Raw genomic sequence first — 25898 nt, 5'->3', positions numbered from 1 at the left:
AAACCCCAGTTCCTTACACACACAGCTAGTGTGTGCAAAATGTGTCCAGGTTCTGTGAAGTGTGACATACTAAATATCTCTGTCTGCCTCAGCAATATTTGAAGCTTTACATTGAGCTGAGTGCTCAAATCCCAGAAGGTGGCATTGGGAGGGCAATCCCTTAGGACATCCTTGGTGTCAAATTCTTTGATGATATTTGAGTAGACTAAATGCATCACAGAGAGGTGACATTTACCTTCTACAGAGCATGGAGGAGACCATGTGTTATGAAACTCTCTTCAGCTTTGGTTTCCTCAGCAAAAGGAAAATATTAAAGAGTAAATCCAAACATAACCACAATGAAGTTTCAAGAGGTATTGATTCAAGATGGGGATGCCCAAAATACACATTAAGGGTGGAATGCTGGCACCATGAATATCAGCAAGAAAATCTCCTGGTGGCTGCATTGGAACTGTGTCCATACAGTTTATCCAGACAAAGACAGTATAAACACCAGAGGCTCAATTGTCCCTGAGCTAACAGTGCTCAGTTGTTTAAGCGCAGGAAATGGCCCACCCTTTTCCCACCTTTGTACACCCAGGCAGGGGTCAGGCACAGTGTAGCTGCCACAAGGGCAAGGCTGATTCCAGCATGGGTCTGACACAGGGTGACAGAGGCAGGGGGATGGCAGAGCTGCTGCCCTGGAGCTCTGCCAGTGGTGGCACAAATGGGGACAACGTACGGTTCGTCTGTGAAAATGCCCCTTGGGCAAGCAGATACTTTCTACTGGTTATTTTGGGGAAACTGGCTTAAACCACTGCTCAAGACACAGGTTTTTTTCTTAAAGTCAATACTCAGGTGAAAGAAAAGTTCCAATAGTTTCCCTCAAAAGTCTTATGTGAGACAGAAGTCCAAGGAAACAAAATTACCACAGTCATTGTCACAACACAATCCCACCTTCTTCCAGCATCTTTTGCCACCAAAACAGGATCCTGAAGTAGTTGTTTTTAGTTCAGGATTAAGATGATTTCATCTTTCACATTCATTATCTGAATAAACGAGTACATACTTCTCTCGTTCTTCATATTTGTCTTGATTATTCACCTTTGGTAATGGAACATGTAGGAGTGGGAAGGCATGAGTTCACTGACAGGGAGTGCCTCTGCAGGCAAAATGAGATGCAAGTACAAAAATCAAAAGCCATGATGGAAGGGAAAACTATTTTTTCATTTTCTCCTAACCTAAAAACTCAAGGCAAAATAGTTGCCCAGGCCTCTTCAGGAACTCTCAACATATTAAGCATTGTGAAGCCCCCGTCTTGGGAATAGTGGGATCAGGCATTGAGACCTGAATTTCCATGCTACATAGACATGCACATATTTAATCTGGTTGTGGTTTCCTTAATATGCAAGGATCCTAAAGCCAGCTCTGGTTTGACTCATCAGTTCCAGCTAATTTTCAAGCTAAGGACTCTAATAAGCAGATTCAAGAGCATCTGGGCAAATTTAGCTCCAACCAATTTGCCTCAAGAACATCCTTTGAATACATTTGCATAGTCTGTGCTCACAAAGCTCTATCAAACATGCTTTGCCAGCTGCTGGCTGGGCCCCTCAGCCTGGCACACTGTTCTCACTGCTAATACCCACTGAAGCCATGAAAAAGGGTTTAGAGTCACCCACTCTTCCTTTAGTTGATATTATGTGTACCCCTGTACCATGGTGTGCAACAAATGCCTGGAATAATGATGATTTAAATGCTGGACAGGCAGTGTGCAGGCAGGGAGCTCATGCCCCATGTCCCTGTGCCACAACCTTGACCTGATGACAGGATGTCTGAGAGTGAGAATGCAGAGCCATCACTAGCACCAGTCTTGGCTTTCCCTCTGCAGTGCCAAGTTTGATAGTCTCTTTGGTGATCCAGGCACATGCCCATTAAGAAAGTTTATTTTAAAGATGTCAGGTAGCAGCTGATGGGTGGTAGGAAAGTTTTAGTATTCCAAATCAGGCAGTGTCTGAATGAACAATCTACAGATGTGAATGTCAGGAGATGTACTGGCAATACCAGCGCTAGATTCTTTGTGAACTCTGAGTTCTTGCTCTTTGGTGCCTAATTATAGTCCCTGGAGCAGTTCATTACGTGCAGTGTATCGGGATCTAGGGATCCTGGTCAGATTTGGAGTTCCTTTGTGCCAGGTGCTGCACAAACACAAATGCCAGCTCTGGTAGATCCTACAAGCTAAGACCCTGCAAACTCTTCCCCATGTTTGAACTTTCTGCACAGCTGTAACTTCACTGGGTTTAGTCTGATCTGTGCAGATATGCAGTTCTATTGTGTTCCAGCTCATTCTCTATATAACACCTACTGAACACTCTGCAACTGTTTAAGAGCATGAAGTAAATTGTGCATAAATGTTTGCAGAATGTGGGGCTAAATAAAGATCAGCAGTAATATAGGCAAGTGAGTGAAAGGGAAGATAAAAGTAACCATAAGGGGAACTTGTGATTACGTAGCCTGGCTACATACATGGTTTGTGGGCTTCACAGTTTGGTAGTTTTTTTTTTGTTTGCTTAATGTAAATGAGCAAGAGAATTTAAAGAATCCCTGCCACCTACTGAAGCCAGAGCTGCAGTGTTGTAGGCCTCACCCAGTGCATTTATAAAAGTCCTTCCTTGTTCAGCAAAACACTTGGCCATGTTTTGCACTCTAAGAGGAGAATACCAAATAGCATGTTCTGGGCAAGAACTGGGGACCATTTGCCTGCAAAGTGCAAACCCAAATAAACATGCTATCCCTAAAATACTCCTGTACAATGAGCATATGCAGGGAGGAGGTTTGGGGGTGTTTTTTCTTTCAATATTTGTGAACTCTTTTCTGTGTTCCTTGGCTAGCTCTAACCAAAAGCTACCTTTAGGAATGTTCTGTATTCCATCTAATTTAGATGTACCCAATTTAGATGCAAGTTCTCACCATAGATCACTTTCAGAACAAGTTTCTTTGTAAGTTGTTGACAGAAAATGGTTATAGTCCTATTATACTTGAGTAAAAATGCAAACTGAGTAATAGAGGGAATATCTTTTCCTTTGGTCTACTGGAGTTTATTTCCCTGTTGTGCAAAGTTTTGTCACAAACTCACTTTGTCTTGACTTGTACTTTTTGTTCTCCATGAGCAGTTTAACAAGCTGAAGTTCAGAGAATTTGCAGAGTGCATTTGTTTTGGAGTGACAATATTTCCAGGGAACCAGAATTCCTAAAACAAATTATGTTAATCAGAAATATGTTGTAACTTCTCTGCTTTGGGAACACTGAGATAAGAGATCACCTTTAACTTACTGACACACTTCTGAGTTTTGGCCACTGAATTGTTGCAGCAATCTACACATCGAGTATCAGCTATTTGTAGCACTTGGCAAACAGGATAAAACAGGTGAAACTCTGATTTTTTTATCAGCTCTCTGCAGGTTTAAAAGCCTTATTTAACAAAGAGTTTCTATACTTACTGAAGTTAAGCATACACTGAAGATAAGCAAAGGCCTGAAAGCTTTGCTGAATTCACACTCAGTTAAGTAAGGTTACAGGGCTTTTGCTTCATCTGGGCCAGAGCTAACAGCTGAGTAGTGATACTGGGTGCAACAACCAGAACTCTAAGGAGGGTGTGGATGCTATTTTTGACCCACTTACATTGATTACTATTCAAGTTTTGTGTCAGTTACAACATGTTCATAGACACAGAAAATCTACAAACAAGCCCAAGGTACCTTCTTGGTTTAACAACACCTCTCTTCGGAGCCCTTCAGTTTTTTACCTTGGCTGGTGGCTTTGTTTTCACCCCTGCATGCCAAGTTGGCTGATCTCACTGAATATTGATATGTGAAACAAACAAGCCTCCCCTTTATTTAACATGAGTCTTGTTTGCTCTTCCTGGCATTGGATCTTTCTTAGGTCTGCAGGGAGGGTTAGCTTTTAATCTGTGTTATTGCAATGTGTCTCCATCAAGATAGAGGCATGCCCCAGCAGGACAAGATGCTATGAAAGTTCAGGTTGCTGCTCTTTGCTTCCAGCAAAGGAAATAATGTTTTAGCCCCCCATGTTGAATCACCAGTGGCCAGCATCGAAACCTTTTGTAGACCAAAACCTACCAGACCGTTGATATTTGCAATTCCCAAGATGCAGCTCAGGGACCAGCAAATCTAAGGCTGAATTTGAATTTACTACTGAAGTCTTGATCTTGTTAAGCTTGACTTGCCTAGGAAATCTTCCTTCATGATATTAAACCTACTGATTTAAACATGAACCCAATCCCTTTCCTACTGAAATTCTTCCTAAAGGCATTAGGAGAAGCCAAAACTTGTGGATTACCCTGGTGAAAGAACATGCTATGAGCAGGCATTATGGGCTTTGGGAGGAACAAAACAGAGCACAGTAATGATTAGAAATCCCAGGATCACACTCTCAAACCAAACACAAGGTCCTTACAAGTTTTTCTCCGAAATGAGTGGGAGGGTGGCTTTCAGGGCTATGTCAATGCTGTATTGCAACACACCTTTGCCATAACTTTGTTTGACAGTTCTCCCAGTGTACCTGCCTGTGGACAAAACTCACTTTCCAAAGGTATTCATGACTTTCACGTACAGACCTTGTTCCTTCCAACAAAAGCAAATGAAGCTCATGGAGAAAGACACTTAGAATATGACAATCTGCTGACACACATGCAAAAAGTGTTTTTTTTTCAACTCAGAATAGCCAGAATACCCCTATGAAATATTCTTTCTCACACAACATACTGTTTTCTCATTATGTGTGTTGACATTTTTCAGACTGACCTCAGCTAGATATTTTGTTCCGGAGTCCCCATTTAGTGGAACATTTAAACAATAACACTTTGAAGCATGCTCAGTCTCTCTTTTGAAGTCCATTCAGGCTCTGCCCTAGGGTCAGCAGGCGCATTCCAGAAATGATGCACGGACCATCTGCTGTACAAGTTTAAATCCCACTGGTCCTATACCTAGAGGTACTAACATGTTGCATAACTAGCATTGAAAAACAGCCTGTCAGTTCAGATGGAGTTTGGATTTATTCCTAGAGCTCTCTTATGCTCCCGCTGGAGGGCCTGCGTACAGTAACCTTTGAATGTGGTTTCTGGGAACTACAAAGTAATGAGATAAATAATAAGAAATGACATTAAATTCTTGCATTCAAAACCTTTATTTTCCTTTGCCCATTTACACCATTTACACCCTGGCTCTGTGATTCCCTGGGTTTACTGTCTGACACATCATTTAGGTGCCTTCCTATTCCAGGCTTTTCACTAAGATGGGCTCTGGCTTACTTACTCTACATAGTGATCCATGGCTTAGTGTCAATTGCTGAACAAGGGAAAACCAGGATGGTGCAATATCAGGAGTGAAATTTTCAAGAAAATGCCAATGATTCATATGACCAGGAAATATTTACTTGGGTAGGAACCTGGCATCAAAAACTTGACAAAAATCTCTGCCAAGAAAAGTCTTTGTCTATATATTTTATCCATTGTGCTTTAATGTCATTATTAACTTAACAATGCATTGGCTGAGGTTAATGTATATCAGACCCAAGCACTGTTGGTCTCATTGATGCTATGTAAACATAGAGGAAGGAGTGGTCCCTGCCCTTGGGAGTTTAAAATCTAAACTTGGACAATACACTTCAAACATATGGTATATCCTGCAGGCTGAATTACCAAACTTCAATCAGCATTAGCCTTAACAATTAATTTATGTTGCACATATGTTCTGTATTTGAGGGCAATAGCCACGATGGCCCCTTGACAGAAATGTGAATGTATGTACATGGTGACCTTTTGATGGTGCAGAGGGACATGGCAACAAGAAGAGATCCATGAGATGGAGAATGGCACAAGGGTGAGCATGGCAGAGAGCCATAAATAGAGTACAAAAGAGGAGATGTGGAAGTCTTGAGACATAAGTGAAGGAGAACAGCCATATCAGAGCAAGTTTTTTCAGAGCAGCTCTAGCACTAGTTGAGCACCAAAAGAAGTGGGCACATTTCCACTTCTGAGTATCTGTCACTTATTTAGATGCCTCCTTGGAAACTGAGTTCTCCGGAAAATCTGTCTTCAGTGGTGGGTGCGGAGCACTAGACAATCTGGCCTGTTCATTTTCTCAGTATGTGGTTCATCTGTTCTAAGGAACAAGTCCTTCTGGAAATGGGAAAAAAAAAAAGGCAGAAAGAAATGCTGGATACAGAAAAGCATGCAAGCTGCCTTGTGGGCTAATGATCAAGAAAGGCAGAATAAGCAAAATTTCATAAACCAAATGAAGTCAAATGTCCTATAAACACTGCAGTAGTCCAGGAAAGATGGTGGACATGGGTTAAAGCACTGAGTAGGAGTCAGAAGATATGAATTGGCTGAATTGTTTCATCTCCCTGCACAAAATGTTCATATCTGACCAAACAAAACAAAACAAAACAAAAAAGGTGGAACATGAATATTTGACCCACTTCCCTACAGGAGGAAATTATGAACATTAGTTAAGATCAAAACATAGCCTCAGAAGAAAGGAGCAGCCCACGGGATTGAGGGGAGATCATCTGAGGCTTTCTGCCTCCATAAAACAGAGCTGAAAACTGCACAACAGAGCATGAAGAGACCTAAAGCTGTAGAGCATAATGTGGGACACGCTTCCATGTAGGCAGAAATCCAGCCCCCAGCTGTGGAGGGATATAAATCAAACATTTGTTTGTCATGCCACACGATGGAGTGTGATGTAGCACTAGTGGTAGCCAGTCAAGTTTTTAGTTAGAGCTCCTCAGACCTTACTGTCACCTCTGAACCCTCTGAGTCAAACAGTCACCTATTGCATAATGAACCTCTCTCTGCGTCACCTCCAAACTTGTCCTTGCATCTCCCTGGTGGGATCCTGTAAGAGGATTGGGTGGGCCATGAGGGAGCAACTCCATTGTGTGAGCACAAAAAGCCACGTTCATTAGCAGGCAGGCATCTCAGGACCAGTTGTGGAAAAAAAGAGAGTGGATTTGCCATTAAATCGGATATTCTTGGAGGTTTTCCTCAACACAACTCCCTCTTTAAAGCTAACAGAAGCAATTGAGAGAACTGCTTAGTAATTCCTGAGTTCCAGTCCCAGCTCTGACATGAACTCTGAGGCCAATATAATCCTCTTGTTCCCTACAATAAGGCCTCAATCCTCCCCTGCTGTAAATCAGCCTAACGCCATTCACACAAGTTAGTGTTACCCCATTGGAAGATTTGGTTCAGAAATTAGGGCACCACGGGACAGGGCCATGCAGAAATACCCTGGAAAATCTGTTCCCCAAAGAAGTTTACACTTCAAACCAAGAATACGTGTGCTTGTGAGCTGTCCTCATGACATTTTGGGCCCACAGAGTGGTTGCCTCCTGACAGGACATGTTCCTGTGAGATGCAGGTTTATGAGTGATAGCTATCTCAGGGTAATTAACCATCTTCAGCTGCTGCTGCCAGTGAAGGGAGGGAGCTTTGCAGTGCCCACTGCACAGCCACAGACTCACTCTGCAAAGGAGCTTCCAGAGACTTGCTTTGTGCAGGAACCAGTTCAAAGGGGCCAGGTCAGGATCTGGGAATGACCCAAATTTTAAACAAGGTTCCTAGCTCATATCCATTGCCATTTTCTAGTTACATTTGCCCTCTTCTTGGTAAACAGCAAATATTTTCTTGGAATCAGTCTAATTTCTTATGCCAGTGGCAAAATAAACCCCAGCTCATCATGGATGTGTCCTTTCCAAAGAATTACCACAAAAATGTCTGAAACCCTATGAAAGCTGTTAATGACTATAAATCTCCATAGGGCTTTTCCCCCCCTTCCTCTTCCCTCTTTTCTCCTTGCTCTGATGAGCTGGTGAGTTGGGAATGGCTTTAAATACCACAATAGTCATGGCAGGACATCAAGAAAGAAAAAGGAACAGGGTTTTGAAATACTTTGTGTAAGGCTCCAAGCACTGGAGTTGGTGCTGAGCTGACTGGCGTGTACCACACAGCAGTCAGATGATCTCTGCAGCTTTGGGAAATAGGAGAAACTCTGGAGAAGGGTGGGGGGGAAATGGTCTCTCCCACATTGGTCTTTATTGTCTTATGGATTTTATCACAGTATTGTTCTTTATTTCCTGCTATTTATAGGCTCTCATGTTTTGTGCTGCTTTCATGTTTGTGTTATCTGCCTTCCCACGACATGCTTCACCCCAGCCCTTGCCTACAGCTGGGTCCATAAAGGCACATGGTTTGGAATGGCACATCAGGGCTCATCTTCTTTCCCTGGGCAATGAAAGCAAACTGCCCTTTTCTGAAGCACTGAGCAACCTAAGATGGTGATTTAAATGATGGTGGTTGTTCTGGAAACTCTCAAGACAGGGACTGAAGAGTTTGTCAGACAGTGATGCTGGGGCTGTTTGCTCTGAAGTCCACATTTTACAATGAATTTAAACCATCAGCCCATCAGTATATGACTTGGTGATAACCACTCCAAAACCTTCATCTGACTTCTTTTATAATTCTTTGTACAAGATAATGCAGAGAGATGTGCTACAGAGGCTATCTCTGTCGTAATTCTCTGTGATTTAGGGATGCAACCCCACTGACCTGAGCTAGCAAAAGTGAAGCTAGTTCTGGTTTGAAACAAACATGAATTTTCCAAAAGTCACATCCTTAATAAACTTGCTGCCTAAAAGATGGCTCCAAAAGGCCAAGGGGCTAGAAATAAAAATGGGAGAGGTGAAAAATAGTGCTGAAATCACTCAAGTCAATGATTGAATCCTATCAAGATCCTTGTACCTTACCCCAAAGTAGTTTCTAGGAAGCCAAAACACCAACTCCCAGCACAAACCAGGCTGCTGGTTGGGCAGGCTGATGCTGAGGGATTTGCCCGCACCAACAATCCCTTTTGTGCACTTAGGGAGTGACAACAAGGCTCTTGCATGATTCTACAACTTGCATCACTTCTCATGTACCAAGCAGCCTGCCTTGGAAGAGTCCACACACCTCAGTGCCAGTAACAATAGGAAAACCCTTTCACCTAAACAGAGAGGAACAGCAAGCCCTGCTCTGGGACCCTTTCACAACATTTACTCAGCAGCAAAACCTACTATGGGCTGCTGGAGAATTTTAAAGAAAATTAAATACTTGCAGAAAGATGAAGCCAGACTTTGGCAGGTTTGCTGATGGGACTTTTGGGCAAGTTACTCCCACTTTTTTACCTGTGAATGTGTGCAAAAAGGCCACAGAACATTGTTCTTTGGTGCTATGGAACAGCATAAAGGCACCTGTTTGCCAAGGGGGGGTCATTCTGTTTTGTTTCTCAAATTGTGTCTACTTTGGGAACATCCCTTGAAAAAAGAACCACAATTCTGCTGTATGCAGTGTGAAATATAGGTTTCATTCAGACAGACAGAGGTTTCTGTAGTTCTCCTCATTCCCTGCACCAGCCAGACTGAAAGAAGAGAATGGACAGAAATTGGAATCATGTATAATGCACCAGACTAAGCAAAGATAAAGTGTGGTGCAAGGAGAATTATGTGGTGACAAAGAGCGTACTCATATTGGTGAATCCCGGGATTCTTTATAGGTGCTGCTAAGAAGCCAGTTTATGTCAAGCCAGGAACATCACTAAAGCACATTTCTTGTCTCCCAAGCACTAGTGAGTCTCAAAAGCTGCCATTAAAATTTTTTAGTATCCATTACAGGGAAATCATTGGTTGTAAACAATGTGAGGAAAGCTATGTGAAAATTCTTTTTCAGGGTGGGATGAAAAAAATGTCAATAGGGAACTCCACAACACTGGAAAACAAAGACTGAACCAACTCTCATTCCATCTGAGAACCAATTAAAAGCGCGAAACCAAAGATTTCCAGCAGAGACTGCTGCAAAAGCTTAAAAGATAGTGGCTCTGGAGCAACTGCTGTAAAACATAGCCCCAGCCCTCCCAAAAAGTGCCAAGTGCCTTAATGTCCATGGGAATCAGCGTGGATGGGCGTGTCACCTCTCCCAAGCCCAGCAGTTACATTCTCCTTCTGTCCTTTGTTTCAGCTGGTGAAAATCCGACTGTTCTCAGCTCGGTGCCTGGTGCAAGCCAACTCCTGTTTATCTCCTGAGCCACACTTTGCAGAGTGTCATCAGGTGCCCTTTTGGCCACCATCTAAGGAGCACTGACAGGTTGTGGTAGTTTTCCAGTCCGACTCTGAAATGGTTATTCACACTTTTATCATGGCAAGATTAGATAATTGTAATTCTTTATTGGCTGTCTTCCCAAAGGGGGCTCTGCACAAACTCCAGATGGTGTGAAATATGGCTGGCAGGATTTGAGTTAAGAAGGGACAGTATCATCCATTCTGTTAAAACCTCCACCTTGGCAACTGGTTAGACAGCAAACTGATTTCAAACCTGTCCTTTTCCCCTCTGTGCCCAGCTGAGGCCAGGTCTCCGTCAGCCATATTTTGATTCATTATAGTCCAGAGTATATTACCCAGGCACACACTACCTAGTAAATTATTCCCTGAGGAGTCATTTCAAAAAGGTGAGGGAAGTATGAACCTGATTTCCATCTGCTCATTCTACTCCATAGCCTGTGCAAAAGCTGGGCGGGATTCTGCAATTACACCCTTTGCAAACATCACACAGTGTCAAGGATCAATCAGCTGCTCTTAGTGAACTGCCCTAACCAAAACTGCAGCCTAAAAACCCGTTCCTGGCCACCTGCTCCCAGGCATGAGACACCAAACCATAGCCATCCTCTGGCATAGCTAGGGAGAAATGGCAATGCCAGCCTTATTCCACAGAGGCAGCCATCTAAATGCAGCACATCCCTAAGGCTCTTCTAATTTTCAGGTGGCCAATCCCTTCCAACCCCACTGTGAGGTGCCAAGGGGACACCCGGACAGCAGCCAGCTCCCTGCTCCTGCCCCAGCACTGCAGGGCCTCATCAGAAAACACAGACTGCTGGTACGTGTTCCTATGTGCCATCTTTCACTTTGTATAAACAGTGGTTACACAAACAATTGATAGGATAATAACTGGCTTAATACAGACCAGCACAAATAAAACCTTCCGGTGTTTTGGGCTTTTGTCTTTTTAGAACTTTCCCTTTCTGGAAGAGCGTGATACGAAAGGTGTATTCCTTCCCATATGCTTTGCTTTCATATTGAGCCCAAGAGTTAAAACCTTCCCTGATTTATCTCATAGTGCCTAAACTCCTACAGGCCTTTTGGGCAAGGGAAACGTCCTGGGCAGGCTGTCATTAAAATCTAGTAAAGAATGATAATTTGGTTTCTTTTTATCAACTGCTATTTACACAGCAGAATGTGATTTGCTGCATAAGGGGGAGAAGGGCTGGGGAAGGCTTTGCTGTGCACTGGAATGGCATGGCAAACACGGCGTGCTCTCAGCTGTTTACCTTCCCCGTCACTTCTGCAGGGAACCTGTGACCTGCCACTCATGGACGTGGATATAAAAGCTCATGCTGTTTTGGTTGGTTGTTTTTTCTGTTAGTGCAAGACAGCTGACACAGACTGTTTGCTTTGGGAAAACAACCAAACCCTTTTGTTTTGCATGAAGGGGGTGACAAAACCTGTATATAAAGAATTGCCCTGACTCTGCAAACAGCTACTGCACAAGGAAGAACGACTGGTGGTCAGCTCCAGGGCATGCTGACTGTCATTTTAGACCTACAGTGCCACTGTCATTTTAGACATTTAGAAGCCTTGGGAAGCTGAAGACACAAAAATATTTCCCCATATGTATAAAACAAAATTGTAAGAAAAATTCCAGCAATGTGAGAGAACAGACAAAATCAGGATGGTTTACTTGAAATAATGAGAATTTAGAGTTGAGACAAAATGCTCTCTGCACCTTGTGCTATACTGTTCTGCACTTTCTATAGGACTTAAAAGTATATAGCAACTTTTTGTACTGCTTTTACAAACCATGTCCTGCTGGACCAGATGTTTGGCCATTTTAGCACAAGAGATATAGTGAAAAGGGCTTTGGGATGACTGCAGCCTGTACCACCCTGAGAGCAGCTTCAAGGACAGGAGCTACCACAAAGTAAACCCAGCACTTTGATAAAGCCCTGCCTCAGTGCTACTTTCAGCATGCTACAACCTGTGAGAGATGCTGACAAACACCTCTCAGTCACCCATTCATTCCATTTCCAGGTTTCTCCAAACCACACTGTGAAGGTGCCAGTCCAAGTCCCACCAGTACTGAGGTACAGCCTTAGCTTAAATTTAGAATGAAATTTTTACACATTTTAATTTTCTAACAGTTCATTTTAAAGACAAATTTTATCAATATTTTTTCAGCTGGAGCATTTCACAAGTGGGTGGGTTCTAGGTATCTAAACAGAGGCATCTAGAACTATTTGAAAAGTTTGTGACCCTCCCAAAGGCAGGCAAAAGTCAGGGCCTACAGGAGATTCACATCCTCTTTTAGGACAGACAGAGCTCATGTGGGACACACAGAGGCACTGCAGTATATCACATATCCTATATAGTGCCAGACATATACTTAAAACTGTGTAAACTGATAACTGGTTAATTGCTTAAAAAGGCCTGGTTTTTGCAATAAAGCCACTCTCCTTTGCACTGCCTGGGGACTCTGTGTTGTTTGCTTCATACAGGTAAGCAGCTTAACTGCCTCCTATGTGAGTCAACTCCATGTTTGCAAAGGATCTGCTCCCAGCTTGCCTGCTGAGAACTGAGCCATGAATGCATTCTGTGCATTTCAGAAAACTCTCTGAAGGGAGTGCTGTGAAAGCAAATACCTGCTTACATTACATAAAATATAACAGCTTAGTTGTATTGCCCGTGAAGTCACTAGAAAGGTCTCAATAACACCAGAGAAACCCAAGCCATGATCTGCTCAAGCCTTCATGCACACAAACATCAATCCATTCAGCACATGCATATGATGCTGATAACCATCTGATGAGCCATGTGACAGACCAGAAAATCAGACAGCAAACCTCACCCCAGTGTGTGACACAGAGCCCACCAGTCCCAACACATGCCATTTCAAGCCTAGCTCTTTATCAGATGAAAGGAAGGCTCTCCTGATCACATAAACAGCATAATAAGTGCTGGAGCCCTCAGCTGTGAACATGAATGCTCAATATGCCAGGTGGCTCAAGCTGCAAGCATGTAATCTCCTGTTGTTGTGTAGCTTTCAGGCATCTTTCCATGTTCTTAATTCTCCTGATAAATTTAGAGAGATTTCTTTCCAAATACCACATTTTCCAGCAATTCATAACATATCACACATCATGAACTCTATCTACCACACTGCAGCCCAGAGTGAAAGAGCTCAGATATTCCTACAGATCCACTCTTGAACAGCTGGGGGGAAGCACATTAAAAAGAGGCATGTTGTATTCTCTAGAGACCACCACTGTGATCAGAAGTGTGAATGACTACCCAAACCTCATGTTATTTGCAAAGCTGTAGAATGAGTAGAAAAACAAATAGATCACAGGCATTCATACAGAGGCTTTAATTAGAGAGAAGAATGTAGCTCCCTGCATAGGAAAGCTATGTCTTCATGTGGTGCAAATCAACACAGCTCTATTATGGAATTACATCAGTCTGTGCCAATGGGGATTCAGTCCAGGTATGCACACAAGGATGTCTGTCTTTACCATGGAAACACAACACCTGGGTGAGGGATCACACAAGCAGCTTACCAGCAACTGTATTAATACTTGACAGAACAGGAAAGAAAAATGGAAACAATTGTTCTAATTGAAACTATGGGGAGTGTGTAAGTCGGGCAGAATGCACAGCAATTACCTGATTTGGAGCTGAGCCACAACACCAGCACTGCTGCTCCTGCTCTATGGGACTGCAAAGGAGCCTAAATAAACAGGTTTCTGGTTTTTCCATCGTTGGCTAAAATGGTTGTTTAAACAGAAAAGTTCCCCTTTTTACACAGGGAACTGTGTAAAAAGACATGGTGCCTGCCCAGATCTGAGGACTGAAGCAAGGCCACAAGCTGAGGAGCTGAATTGCTGTCCATACTTGCACCAAACAGCAAAGAGATATGGTGCTCCCTCAGAGAGATATTTCCTGCCTGGATAGTGGATAGGCACAGCTTTGACCAGCTGGGGGAAGGAAACTCCAGGTTACTACAAATGAAATCAAGACTCCAAAAGAGTTAACATGAACATTCTGGATTTCCTCAGACTGGAGATAGTACCAGCTCACAGTTCCCTCTCCTTGCAGTCTACTTGCCACATACCACCGATATTCCTCCCTCACAGCCATCACCAGCAGGCTGCAGGCACTGCTCCTCACTCACCACCACATCTCTCATAAAGAGAGGCAAACCTGCCCAGAAAGCTGTCGAGAGGTTGGTCCCCAGAAATCCCCCATGGCAGTGGATTCCCAGGCACAGGGTGCATGAGAGGCACAGAGACAATGGTTAATAACAAAATGAGGCTCCACTGGTAGCATGGAGAGGGTATAACCTGGCCTAGAGTTATTTTGGAGTATCACTTGAGAAGCAGCTATAGTGTCTACAAGGAAGACCAGATGAAGTCCTGCAGAAACAAAGTTCCTTTTCTGAGGAAAAGCCAATATGCAATAGCTTATCCAGTGAAGCCATTCATGGTCCAACAGGGATGTTAGTCACATAACAGAGGAACATCTTGAAGCATCTGCTCCATCATCAGTCACTGCTTTGTGGCAGTGCCATTGACTGCAGCCACAGGGCTCCAGTGCTGCAGACCCTGCACACACCCAACACACAGGTCTGAACCTGTGACCTGCAGCTTCTGCAGACCATCACAAATCCCCTGAGACGTACAGCTCCCCACAGCATTGCAGGTTGTTTTTAGTTAGACAAATTCAAATGGCTGCCACAAAAGCTTAATCTCTTTCCAGCCACGCTCACGCTGAGTGTCAATAGGAAAAAGTCCCATGAATACGCTTGATAATTACAGAGCCATGGTTGTAGCAAAGAACAAAGTATAATGCAGGCTTGAATACTCAGGAAATTGACTGCTGATATGTTTCCATTCATTGTTTTGTTCTCTGTTCTCAGTGTTATATTAAAATCTCCTACTAAGAATGAGCTTTCTTGTTTAATGGAACTTGTCAGTTAGAGGAAATCTGCTTGAGCTGTTTGATCTATTCTTTAAAATAATATTAATTGCAAATTTAGCACATGACCCTATCTTAGTTAGTTCAAAAACTAAAGCTGATCTTTTCCATAATGTATTTGTTTCCCAGAAAAATCACGGGCCATCACTTTCCCATTTGAACGCATTCACTGTCCCTTTGCCCCACTATTCAGTCCTGGCTATTCATTAGATATGTTGATCAGTTGTACCAATCACCTGACATTGTTTTCCTGACTCTGTTAGTGAAAAGTGATAGTAGTGAATAGCAAACAGTAAACATGGAGCAAATCTCTGGTCACGAGAAAATCCATGAAACCTTGCAGTTTGTGAGCATCTTTACAAAATCAACAACATATCCATATCCCTGACAACCATATCCACATTCAACTGCGACCTCACATCTATAGGAAATCACTCAGTGCTTCTGCTTGCCTCCTCATTCATGGAACTGGCTTGTCTATTTTTAATTCCATGTGGCTCATAATTAAGAACTGAATTTGCATGTTTGCTATTCATCCCGATGCCCAGCATGTGTACAATAACAAATCTTGATTTCAGGCTCAGAAGCTGATGTACAGCAGAATCTGAATTTCCCAAGTCTTACAGTTCAATGGTATTTAAATCTGAAGGTTTCACTTGCTTCCTTGCAGACATAAAACAACAATTTAGAAGAATCAGAGGCAGTGGCCAGTTCAGACTATGTAAATTTATAGGATTATTTCAATTTGGTGGTTCTGAACCTTTAATGAAAATTTGCAAAAAGGGCTTGCATAGGGTGGTTCACAGAAACAATATTTATTTTGTGAGTGTCTTCCTGCACCCAGTTATATTGGAATGATGGAAGAAAGGGGAAACGGTTGGTTTAAGGGCTCATATAATTAGATATAACACATTCTATCATCATCAGTACTCAATCCTTTATTTTAGGCAATCTCAAAAGACTTTTGGAAGTGCTCAGAAACCACTGTCCATATCACCATGACCACAAGTGCTGTCGCTTTTAGGAATCTGACTTTACAAACAGAGAAGTGGTGCTGTGAGCCCGCTCCATGAGAGGCAGCAGCATCAGTTCTGCAGCTGGCCCCTCTTCCCCTCCATTCCAGCACCTTTGGCAGGCATTGTGAATCCCCTCCCTGGTGTCAGCAGGTTTGGTTATCCCTCTTCTCATTAATTTGCTTCACCTGGACTTGCTAAGAATGCTGCCGTGGTGCTGTGCACCCCCACCAGTGTGAATTGGGGGCAGCGAGGCACCCCCAGAGAGGCCCTCACTGAGGGCTCTGCCTCAGCCACGGCTTGTGGGGAGCCTGAGCTCCCTGCCCACACACCTCTCAGGACATGAACCATCCTCCTCTGCTCCATCTTCCCTGCTCTGACTAATTCAGGGAGCTCAAGGTGCAGGGAACTCCTCTCTAATAAATCCATCCTCCCCCGCCCTGATCTTTTATTAAAGCAAGAGCAGAATTGTTCAAACCAACCCAAGGGAAGAAACCCGAAATAGGAGATGACCTCCTTCCAACTCTGAGGTGTGGACCCCTTCTCGAGCTCCCTGGTTATTCCCGCACCTTTGCCTCATTCCCTCCTAGAGCAAGGCCCTCCCTCGTGTTTTCCCCGGCCCATGAAGAGCCCTCTGTTCTGCATGAGTCACGCCGCAGGCCGGGCAGTGACATCAGCCCCTCACAGCCCCTCGGGCTGCCCTCGGCACAGCGGGGTTTGTGACAAGGGCCGGGCCGGGCTGCCGGGGGAGCGCGGCCCAGCACGGCCCAGCAGGGCTGCATGGAGCGGGCTGCTGTGCGGGATGCCACCCGTGAGCAGCTGCAGGAGCCCTGGTTTTCCTGCCTGCCAGCAGGCAAACCCTCTCCTCGAATCCCCGGCAATGCTGAAGCCCTGGCGGCTGTCACTCCCTATGCCAGCCCCACCGGGACACGGCACATGCTGCAAACACCTTTTTCTTTGACGGCGCTGGCGCTTCATCTGAGCCAGGATAAAGAGGGCGCGGCCGGTTTTCAAGTCTGCTTTGCGACTATAATAAGAGCTCTTTATGGGTTTAAAATTACCATTCTGCAATATTGGCAAACCATTACCTCTTCCAGGAAAGCTGCTCAGTAGTACTGCAGGAAAGTTATCCCTCTGGTGTTGTAAGCTGCGCCATTGCAGTCCTGCATTCCTGAGCAGAGACTACTTCAGCAAGGGATTGAATGGCTTCATGACCTTGATGAATGCACAGAGTCAGTTCAAGAGCACTCAGCTGTGCAAATGAAATGCTGGCACCTCACTGATAAGAGGGGAGAGTGCCCATGCCAGGGCAGAGGGGGGGGACATGTAAGGATGCAGCAGATAATGGTGGCTCGAGGTGATGGCTCCAGCTCTGAGCTTGCCGTTTTGGGCAGATAGGCACCCTACCAACTTCAGGACAGTCCCTTTCCCTCTATGGCAGGAGTAACTCGCCTGGTTTGCCAAGGCCTCACTATAAACAAAATGCCTAATGAAGTATTTTTCTAACAATTTTCTTCTTCTAGAGCTGCTGGAGGTCAGAGCCATCCCAGAGCAGTTTGCTCACCTGTGGACTTCAGCAAAGACCTTCCATGTCTACTGGGGAGAGGTGACAGGTGAGCTCCCCCAGTCTAACATTGCTTTGAAACATCAATAAGGCAATTGCTCACAGAGAGGAAAAAAACAAACTTCTCAGTTTCAGTGCAAGGAGAGTTCTGCTTTTGCTCTCAGCTCACTACTTTGGTGCTGTTTGAGGGTTAGACTACAGTTCAGACCTACAATTCTGCTTTAGATTTAGCTGAACCTCCATGAAATGTCACGTACACTTATGATATTTCAGCACAAGAGATGAGAAATGCCTAATGCCTGATATTGCTTTCTAAGGCATTTTTCATCCATGAGACTTCTATACCCTGAACCCAAATCCTTCCCCCAGTTTGTCGCCCAAGCCTAACTCTGTAGCTAGATAACATCCCCCTTTTCTCTTTCCTTCTGCAGACACAGCAGCTGTTCTGTTTTGCTGCTGAATGAAGCAATGTTTTACCAGCTACAGTTTCCTGATTTGCACATTTTGGTGGCAGCGCTGTCACAGAGTTCCCACCACCAGCCCCTGCCAGTGTCCCCCCTGCCAAATAACACTCAGGCCTTTCAGCTGGGCCAGAGCAGTTGCTCCTGGGGGCAATGCTGATCAGGCACTGATCTAGTTGAAGCAAAAAGCAAAGCAAACCAAAACACATACACAAAAAAGAAAAAAAACAACATCCTTTCTATTTTACAGGGTTTTTTGTTCACAGTCTTAACCACCAGCAGTTCCTGATGTGGCTTGCTACAGAGTCACATGAAGAGTTGTTTAGATACAACTGGGAGGGGGCTGAGCTGGAGTAAAACAGTGTGGAAAAAAGCTGAGATGGGAACATCTCGAGACAGAGTTACTACTAAAGCTTCCTTGTCCTTAAACCATGGCCAAGGTTTCTTATCTTGGACCACAACCAGGAGATCACCGTAATTTTCCAGTAAACAGCCAATTCATTTCACAATTTATACATCATCACACATGCCCCATGTAGCAGAGAATCGGCTCTACAGACTCCTTTCAGACCTTAAAAGGATCCTTAGGCTTCAGTTTTCATTTTAAAATGAATACAAGCATTCAATTGAGCTCTAAGCTATTAAAGCAAGACATCACTTCACTGATAAACGAAATAATTTCACAAAAATTCACCTAATTGTCCGATTCACCTATGCCTTTAGACCAATGTTTTGGGATTCCAAATTACACAAATAATAACAAAAATAACAGCAGCACATTCCATCTTACTGAACGAAACAGTGATATATCAAAACATAGCTCATGATACATTATCACTGGCTGTGCAGGAGTGTGGGTGGGAAGCAGGAGGCTGCAAGAAGAGACAGATAAAGCAGCTCCCACATGCGACTTTTCCCTCTGTACTATTTTCCTTTTGCTGAAGAAGCGCAGCAAATACATTAACACATGCATGAAAAATGAGCTGAGGTAATTCCATCTATGAGCATGTGATCGGTCCTGCTGCCACAAATGTTTTCCCTCTAGGTCCATATCTGAAGCTCACACAGACTGACTCACTCTGCGGCCGCACGCGTCACTACTACCCAGCAGCGTCAGGCTGTCATTTGTTTCCTTTTGGAACGGGATGTTCTATTATAGCTCCAACTCCCACTCCATAGTTTATGAAATTGCAGTTCTTTCACATACTCCTTTGTTCCTGAGCTGCCAGGAGTTTTCAGTTTGTTTCTAAGGTGCTAAAAGAGGATCAGAGTGGCCTGAGCTCAGGGATGCCTCACGTGAAGCTCTAACAGGATGTGTCTTTTAATAGAATGAAGGTGTGATGGTTCTCAGTGCACTGTAGAGTTTGTTCTTCAGGAAGACAAAGGAAGTACAGTGCAGAACTGTTGCTTCTGGAGTTTCTCCCACAGCCAGGGAGAGACTGTCATGGACATGGAAGCTGAAGCTCTGGACATGCTGATGGAGCCATGAAAGCAGAACCAGCTCTGCTCAGAGTGTCTTGCTATGATGCTCAAATATGCAACACTTGTTTTTCAGCACTGATTAATTTGACCCTCTGCTCTACAAATGCTAATCTACATCTGTGTCTTATTCTGGAATAGGTAAGTGTTTCTGAAGTGAATCCCTGGCTGACTGTGCTTCACTTAATACCACATAGTTTTTTGCTCAGCCTACAGGGCTAAACTCATGCTAGCGTCGGGATAAAACCCCCAAGTGTCGATAGTTTAGACACGGAGTTGTCAGCACCAACTCTTTTGTTCTGCTGGCTTGGTGCTCCTGTCATATCAAACTACCCCTGCTTGCTACCTGTCTTTCAGAGCCCAAAGTCCTGGATCTGTTGTATCTCAGCACACAATTGCAAAAGGAGGAATGTGATGTGATTCTAGAAGTGCAGCAGAAGGGAGGAAGCTGCACTTCCCCAAGGTTCCCTGCCCACTTAAAGACCATGTTCATCAGGATACACCTGCTGAGTTTCCTGCTGTGAACATCTGACAGGCAGCTGATAAAAAAGGACAGAACCGAGGGAGCAGAGAGCCAAAGAATGAAAGGATGCAAAAGATGTTGGCATTTTCCTGCTTACTTTTGGGATGCTGCTGTGATTCAATGCAGGCTAAAATGGCTTTGTCCTCACACTGAGTGCACAGCAAAATGGATGCATTGCTGTGCATTGCTGTGTCCCCTGCTCCAAGTGCTGCTCCCCTATTTAACAAAGAGATATAACCAAATGGGGAGCTGACATTACTTCCTAAGGGTGCAGACATTCCTAACAAGGAGGTCAATGACAACTTCAAGCATAGCAAAAAGGGTATTCCTATAATTCTTCAGAACAACGTTATCACTTATTACCTGTCACTGGGAATACAATAAGAATCCTAAATATGACTTGGAGACGATTTGGAAAAGCAAAACTTACAATTTGCAAACTGCACATAACATTTCTCTGAGACACAAAAAGTTCCTGAGGTTCCTGCCTGCAAGAGGGTGCCATAAGCATCCCTGCAGATATTTATTCTGACCTCCTGGACCTTTGTCCGAGGCTCATTTATTGGGTTTAAATAAATAAGCATTAACAAACCCAAGGCTTCAGATCTTCCACTGTCCTGCACTGAGCCAAGATCTTAAGCAAAGAGGCTTAAGTCACATCTATATTTCCTTTGACCTAGAGACAGAGCACAGCTCAGTATATCCCAGTTATGGAGCAAAAAGACCTCTATGGCTGTACAACCTTGCGTTCAGCTGCCTGAGAAATCTTTAGAAACTGCTGTAAAGGCAGATCACCACAGGCTGGCATTCCCTGCTTGCTGCAGACACTTTCACATGCAGCACTGGCTGGGCAGAGCAGCCAGAGCCCCAGCCCTGACTAACTTGCACGACAGCCTCAGGAATCCTCCTGGTGCTGCCTCGCCAGCCTTGGGTAGTGCTGCACTGCAGGAATACAGTGCCCAGCCTCTCAGAGCCAGCCCTTGAGCTTTGGTAGCTGCCAGGACAAAAGACAATCTCTAAATGTCAGCCAATATAATCTCACAGACATCACCTATAACTTTTCCTGGGCTTACCTGGGTCGCTGTGGAGGGTAGGGCACTGTTTCCCCTGACATTCACAATGAACGCGTGCACCAGAGAATACGAGGCTCCTCGTACACAGCGTATTGTTCTGGATTTCCTATTTCTTCAGGGTTGTCTTGGCAACGAAGAGGGATTGCCGCTAGAGGTGTGTGAAACACTGGGTAACAAAAACCATCACAACTCCCACTTGTTTCATTCCATCACCCCTTTAAACCTGACTCTTTTTCAACCTGGAACTGCTCTCAGTGTGCTGTGTGTCAGGAGGGGCAGCGCAAATCAGTGCAGACTCCTCTGCCTCCCCCTTTCCCCCAACACAGTGATTTTGAAAATAACAAAAAATGACATTTTTCATTGGAAAATGATGTCTATCCAAATACCCTTACATGCTCTGTTCCCATTCTGCCTTCAACTACCTTTTTAGGGAGTAGTTCCCTGGCAGGCAATGGAACTGGCAGCTCCAGAATGGATTTAAGCAAAATCAGGATGGGATTTTTCATTTGTTTGCTTGTTTTAATTAATGACATTTTTAGTGATGTTAGTGAAGTCAATGAGGTGACTGTGAACTGATTTCAATATGATCAGGTCTGCCAATTTGCCCTAAATAAAAGGAGCCTTTCCTTTGTACAGAGAAGTGATGCTGGACAGAGAATGCTACACCTGGTCAGCAAACTAATGGAAGTGCCCCACTTGCCCTTCTGACTCAGCTCCTTCCATGGACAACAGACCTTTTTTTACTATGGATGGAAGTATTCTGAAAAGTTTTTAAAGCATCTGTGGATGCACACAGATGCATCAACATCACCTTGCTCATTCATGTAATTTGCCTTTATTTTTACTTACTGAAGGCATTAAAAAATTAACCCAAACAGCTGTTCAGATGCCTCTATTTTTTTATGCAGCAAAGGGAAAAAAAGTCTGAACAGCTGTGTCAGTGGAACACATCCAGGTGGCATCCCTAAGGCAAAGTTTTTATAAAACCTGTAAGATAATATTTTTATTATCTTAGTTATTTTATTTCTTTTTTATTACTTAGCTCTTGTAGATTCTTAAAGAGGTATTAGCTAGTTATTTCTTCACCCTCATCCCTCAGTGTTTGAGCTGTGCTGTAGCTCAACACAGATGCTGCAGTGATTCAGCCATCAAAGGGGAAAATCACCCTTTCAGCAGAATCCTTCTGAATCTATTCTGGGGTCTTAAATGGGATGTGAGTCTGGGTAAGGAGCAATTTTGCATATCTGGCTTTTCTACAGGGAGAAACTCAAGATGTGGCACCAAAAATTGCCTTAGGGACGCTCAAAAGCAGAGGGAATTTGTTTTCCAGATTGTATAACTAAGCTGAGACACAGAATTTTGTTGCAGTTCCTTGACAAGGTAGCTGGGTCATCCCCAAGGAGAGGCCAAGACTCACAATTACACAAGAGTCTGAAAGAGCAGCTGTTTGGGACTCCAAGATGTGTAGCACTGGGGATTTGGAAATGGCTGGTCAAATTCTCAGCTGTGTGATGCTGAAATCTGTATCAGGTTCACTGACAAAGACTCATGAAGAAACTCCCTCACTGAAGTTCTGAATTCCTCAACTAGTGTCCCAGAAGTTTCCCATTCTGCATGGAGTACATTTTAGCTTTCTAAACTCTGGCACCCTTTCCATGCATTTACTATCATGTCTCAAGCATGAGAATCTTCCAAACACCAGTTCCAAGCTCTGCATTTTCTGGCACCACACTCCCTCTGTGCCATCACACCAGAGTCCAAACCCTACACCCTGCCCGGTCATCCAGGGCTCATCTGCTTGGTGCCTTCCACAGAAACCCTCCTAAGAGTGGGATTCTGTTGCTATAAGGCAGCTTGCTGAATTATGGATGTGCTATCCATAAACTGATGGTTGATATTTTCTGCCCTGACATCAGTCCTTGGATTAACAACTCTGTAGAACAAAGTGAAAGCACTGAAGTGTCAAAATTACCAGCCACATCACAGGTGTTACAGCAAATGGTATTCATAATAACGAATAAAAGTAACTGTAGTGATTAAGCAATTTGTTGCTGTTATTGTTTTTTCTCTTATTCCCACAATATTTGACAAATATGGGCTCTCCTCTCCAGAGAGTTCTGGAGGCTGAAGAAATGTTTTCAGGAGACAGAGTGCAAAGAAAAGAGTTGCTTTTCAGCTTATAGCATTTAGTTATATAGATAGCTAAATGCCTGAAATCTGTTTCTATACAACTAAGACTTTTATTTTATTTGTTTAAATTAGCTTGAGGAATAAATTATGTAAAAATATCTGTACAGTCCTGAGAAGGACAGTCTTCCAGAGGAAAGCTCAGCAGAATCATCCCTGAGTCTAAAGGAAAATTTCATTCTCCTCTAAATCATTCCCTTTTGGTACATTCTCTTCATATTTAGTAGGTGGATGCAATTCCCTCTCCATGTACTAAGCTTCTGTTATTACAGTTTGAGCACAATATATGTTTATTTGGAGTCTAACAAGATCATCAATCAGGAAATACCACTGCACTTCATATTATGTATTTATTTATGATGTTAGGATGAAATTTACCTGGGTCCAGAGAACAAAATTAGGCTGTTACAACCCTTGGTTTCATATAAGTTATTTTCCTCTCAATGCCTATGCCCTGTGGACACAAATTTATTTCTCCAATACTGGATGAAAAATCTCCCATTCTTTCACTGCCTCTAGGCAATGATGTCTATACCTTTCCTTCTGCTTCCAATTTTGTGTCCATTACTTGAATGCTTGAAAACATGAAATACAATACCATAAGTCAGAGAGCAAGAAAATCTGCAGCATGTAGGGAATATTTATCTTTCTTTTCAATCCTTTTGTAATTAAAGAAATTCTTCTCAATCATTTGATATCTTCAGTGACATTATCATACTTCTGATCTTAACCTTCCAATTAAGTTTTAGGAGCTGGTTAGCCATTAGAAAGAAGGAGTATTTTGCAGACAGGTTGTGGGATGAAGATTTGGAAAATCTTAGTCCTTCTCTGAAGTATGTCACACACTGAGCAATGAAAGATGACTTTAAATGGAACATGTATTAATAAATGTAAATATGAAAATGGAAAATTACATCACAGAACATGAAAGCTCAATGTAGTTAATCATAACAGTAATTATCTTAAATAATAATAAAAATATCAATGAAAAACATTGAGAGACCTTTGCCAAGTGTCCAAATGTGTTCTGATTGCCGTATTTGACAACTCTGCAAGAACCTAAGTCTCAGAGACTTGGAATCTCCATGAGATTAGATAGTATTTGTACACAAAATGCAGGAGAGCAGTTAAATGAACAAATGGCAAGTTTATCTCAAACAGAAGTGTTATAAAACCATTAAGCACATAAAAGCTTATTCAGTTAATTGGCTAAGGCCCAGCAAAGATTTCACAACACTATCAGCAGGGTGTTGAAATACTAAAAAAAAAAAAAAAAAACCAAAAAACAAAACAAACAAAAAAAAAAAAAACCCAGAAAACAAAAAAACCCAAGAAACCAACAACTCAGCAACCAAAAGCATGATTTCAGAAAAGCACTGCCATTTAAGAAACACTCTCTTCAGTATTTATTAGATAAGAAACTGTTTATCAGAATGTATGTACGTTCTTCCTGGAATCAAGGTCCATGCAGTTTATTTCACATACAGCAATATTCTCTCAGTGCTTTGCAATTTTTCCTTGCTCAAGTACCAGGAAAAGTGGGAGACATATACCATTACTTAGAAATATAACACATTTATATTTACTTAGTGATTTGTGCTGAGATAGACATGCAATCACAGTGTAATGAGTTAACCAACAGGAGCTTCTGGCACTTCTTGTGCACAGAGGAAAAAAAAAATCTCTTAGGACATGGATGGACAGGAATGTGTCAAAGCAGGGACACAAGGAAAGGTAGCTTATGCAGCTACTGATACAATAGAAAATTTGAATGTTGTGAAATAAAATAAATAAAATTGAGGTGTAACTTATGTAAAGCAAATGAAAGATGTGCCCTGGACATCCAGTAAAACTCCAATGTACTTGTACTGATCCTGTAGCAACCTTTGAAACAGAATGTTTCTGAGTTTCTACTCTCTCGTATATCTTTTCTTAGGAATAGTCTGGCCATCTAGGAAATATTTCACTCTACCTTCCAGCACACACAGAAGTTTGAAAACAATGCAAATGTAAATAGTTTCTGATGCCAAACACTTCAGCTGCCAAGAAGAAATGATGCATTTTGTACCAGGGTTATATTATGACCAAGATTAATTTTTGGATTGTCTCCGGCTATTCTTTAACAAAAACACCTCCTGATGAAGTTACAGCTTGTAACTCACAGGTTTTGTATATTGAGGGGAACTTTTCCCAACAGGTGATTTACACTGTTCATACAGAACAAGCTGTACTGTGACTTGCCTTCAATCCAGCTGCCAGATATTCCAGAGGTAACACTGTGGGAGAAGGGACCAGGTTTTTGAAGATGAACCTACTCAGTGATGAAGATCTTATGGAACACCAGAATAAAACCAACCAATGAATATACCCTAAGTTCTCTTAACAAAAGGAAAATTTCTCACCATTATGAGATAGGAAACTATTACCCAGTGAGAATTGGGGCCAGGCCTCAAGTGATATTTCACAGCATGAGTTATAGATCAG

At 43.0% G+C, this 25898-nt stretch overlaps 1 protein-coding gene and 1 long non-coding RNA gene across 2 annotated transcripts in view; one reads left to right on the top strand and one right to left on the bottom strand.

Annotated features, from left to right (window-relative positions):
• Nucleotides 1–17238, bottom strand: part of SLC6A6 (solute carrier family 6 member 6) — an 84929-nt gene extending 67691 nt beyond the window's left edge. The window contains exon 1 of the mRNA XM_058813077.1: nucleotides 17216–17238. The gene's annotated coding sequence lies outside the window, so the exon portion shown is untranslated. The remainder of the gene's footprint in view (nucleotides 1–17215) is intronic.
• Nucleotides 17239–17569: 331 nt separating this feature from the next.
• LOC131563170 (uncharacterized) lies at nucleotides 17570–25582 on the top strand. Its single transcript, XR_009275279.1, has 3 exons — nucleotides 17570–17740; nucleotides 19708–19772; nucleotides 19989–25582. It is a non-coding gene; the product is annotated as an uncharacterized LOC131563170 (long non-coding RNA).
• Nucleotides 25583–25898: the final 316 nt, after the last annotated feature.

The sequence above is a fragment of the Ammospiza caudacuta genome, chromosome 12 (assembly GCF_027887145.1).
Source record: "Ammospiza caudacuta isolate bAmmCau1 chromosome 12, bAmmCau1.pri, whole genome shotgun sequence".
In the NCBI taxonomy this organism is placed as follows: Eukaryota; Metazoa; Chordata; class Aves; order Passeriformes; family Passerellidae; genus Ammospiza; species Ammospiza caudacuta.
This window is presented reverse-complemented; position numbering and strand designations above follow the sequence as displayed.